Raw genomic sequence first — 2,918 nt, forward strand, 5'->3', positions numbered from 1 at the left:
CATTTATATCTCTGATTTTTCATCAATGGGAGAAATCCTCCAGTCCCGGAAGGCGGAGGGGGGCTCTAAGCGAGGTGGCCAAAAATAATGGCCGTAGGTGGCGGCATTCTCTCGGAAATCGCAGCACAGTGAGCCAAAAGCGGTCAAGATCAGTAATATAGATAATGGCAACTACACCAGTGTTGAAAATGGTCAGACTCACACATAGTGATTAGAACTATAAAACCCCGTTGATAGTTCTAAAGTCTGCAAGATCGCGAGTGAGAGGCCACAAATCTCATTCTACGCTGTGAACTGAACTGTGAGTCTGCAAGGTACTTGCAATAAATACATTTGTTAGCCCTTAATGACAATGACATTAGTTGTTTGGCCTGCTGCCCTGCCTGTGCTTGAAACTGCAGTGCTTTATTAGGTCAGACTGTGTTTGGAAGGAATAAATGCTTTATTAGGTCCGGCTGTGTTTGGTTTAAAAGTCCCGCTCATTTTGTGACTTCCGCTTAGTGGACAGGTTGCTCTGATTGTGTAATTTCCGGTAAGTGCAGAGGTCACGCTGATTGCGGAAGTGCTGCTGACTGCGGAAGCCCCAAAGTGGAGAGCCGAGCTCAGCCGTGTGAGTATTCAAGAAAGTTTACTGCCATATTTATGGTGCGATTCTGTCAGTGTGTGTGTGTGTGTGTGTGTGTGTGTGTGTGTGTGTGTGTGTGTGTGTGTGTGTGTGTGTGTGTGTGTGTGTGTGTGTGTGTGTGTGTGTGCATGAGTGTGTGTGTGTTTGAGTGTACATGTGTGGGTGTGTGTGTGTGTGCGAGTGAGTGCAAGTGTGTGTGCGAGTGTGTGTGTGTGCGTGTGTGCGTGTGTGTGTGTGTGTGTGTGTGCGCGCCCACAACCAACACTCCAGAAAGCATATATATGACTAAGTGGGACCCGACGGGTCCCATGTTCACCCGGGAGGTCTGGTCCCCCAACGCAATATTCCACCTCTCCACCAATTCCAATATTGGGGGCCAGTGGGGGGGGGGCTTTCTGGAGCGCTGGTATGGGTGTTGTGGGCAGCACAGTCCCTCAAGACTGATGTGCTGGCAGCTCACTCACGGCTGCTGGGCTGGCAATTGACTCACGGCTATTCCTTGAAATTCCATTTCAAGCAGGGTGCAAGGCCCCCAAATTCAAACCCATTTTCCTACCATTTCAAGCAGGGTGCAAGGCCACCAAATTCAGGTGCAGTTTCATACAAATTCAAGCAGGGTGCAAGGCCACCAAATTCATTTGCAGTTTCATACCATTTCAAGCAGGGTGCAAGGCCACCAAATTCAAATGCAGTTTCATATCATTTCATGCAGGGTGCAAGGTCACCACATTCAAATGCAGTTTCATACCATTTTAAGCAGGGTGAAACCACCATAAAACCACACAAAACACCACATTCACAGTTCAGTAGGCATTAAGTGTGTTCAGTTGATTCACAGCTCAGACAGAGTCATGACCTCTCCCTCCCCCATCATGCAGAGACTGAGCCACACCCACACTTCCGGGTTTCATAATCCCTCCCCCCTCTCACCGGAAAAGGTGTGGCCTTCATGGTGTGATTGACAGGAGAGAGATTCTCAATATTTTTTAAACACTAATAACACTTTTATTTTTCATTAATGGGAAGAATCCTCTGCACCTGATCAGCGGAGGGGGACTGAGTAAGATGGCCAATAATCACAGCTGTAAGTGGTAGAGTTTATCTAAAATGAAATTCAGTGCAAACAGGAAGTTGTCAAGTTTAGACTTCCAACCATTTGCAGTGCGTTCACTTCAACCCAAAACCCCCACCACCGTTTGCAGTGCGTTCACTTCAACCCAAAACCACCACCAACCGTTTGCAGTGCGTTCACTTAAACCCAAAACCCCCACCAACAGTTTGCAGTGCTTTCACTTCAACCCAAAACCCCACCCAACCGTTTGCAGTGCTTTCATTTCAACCCAAAACCCCACCGAACCATTTGCAGTGCTTTCACTTCAACCTCAAACCCCACCCAACCATTTGCAGTGCTTTCACTTCAACACAAAAGCCCACCCAACCATTTGCAGTGCTTTCACATCAACACAAAATCCCACCCAACCATTTGCAGTGCTTTCACTTCAACCCCAAACCCCACCCAACCATTTGCAGTGCTTTCACTTCAACACAAAAGCCCACCCAACAATTTGCAGTGCTTTCACTTCAACACAAAAGCCCACCCAACCATTTGCAGTGCTTTCACTTCAACCCAAAACCCCACCCAACCATTTGCAGTGCTTTCACTTCAACCCAAAACCCCACCCAACCCTTTGCAGTGCTTTTACTTCAACCCAAACCCTCACCAACCATTTGCAGTGCTTTTACTTCAAACCAACCACATTTTCATTTTCAAATCACATTAAGGGCACTCAAGGTAAGTAAACCACACTTACAGTTTAGTATACATGTGTTCAGTGTTATTCACAGCTCAGACTGAGAGTCGTGACCCTCTCACTTCCACCATCTTGCAGAGACTGGCTGAGGCACAACACTTCCGGGTTTTATAGTCCCTCCCCCCAGCAGGGACAGCAGAGAGAATGTCAACATTTTTAAAACATTAATAACTCTTTTATGTTTCACCAATGGGAAAAGTCCTCTTGTCCTGCACAGCGGAGGGGGACTCTGACTAAGCTGGCCAAATATCACAGCCGTAACTGGCAACATTTTTTCTAAAATCATTAAACTGAAAAACAGGTGGTCAAGATCTTACTTTTGTTAATATAGATAAATATATATATATATATATATATATAGTACTAACACACTAATCTACAACCAGCAATATTGAGTGTAACAAAAGTATACAAAAGTAACAACCACCTGATCATCAACACAATGCAATAATTCATGGTAGAGAGTCGAGATCAAAGTCCAC

This window comes from Amblyraja radiata, chromosome 11 (assembly GCF_010909765.2).
Source record: "Amblyraja radiata isolate CabotCenter1 chromosome 11, sAmbRad1.1.pri, whole genome shotgun sequence".
Lineage (NCBI taxonomy): Eukaryota > Metazoa > Chordata > Chondrichthyes > Rajiformes > Rajidae > Amblyraja > Amblyraja radiata.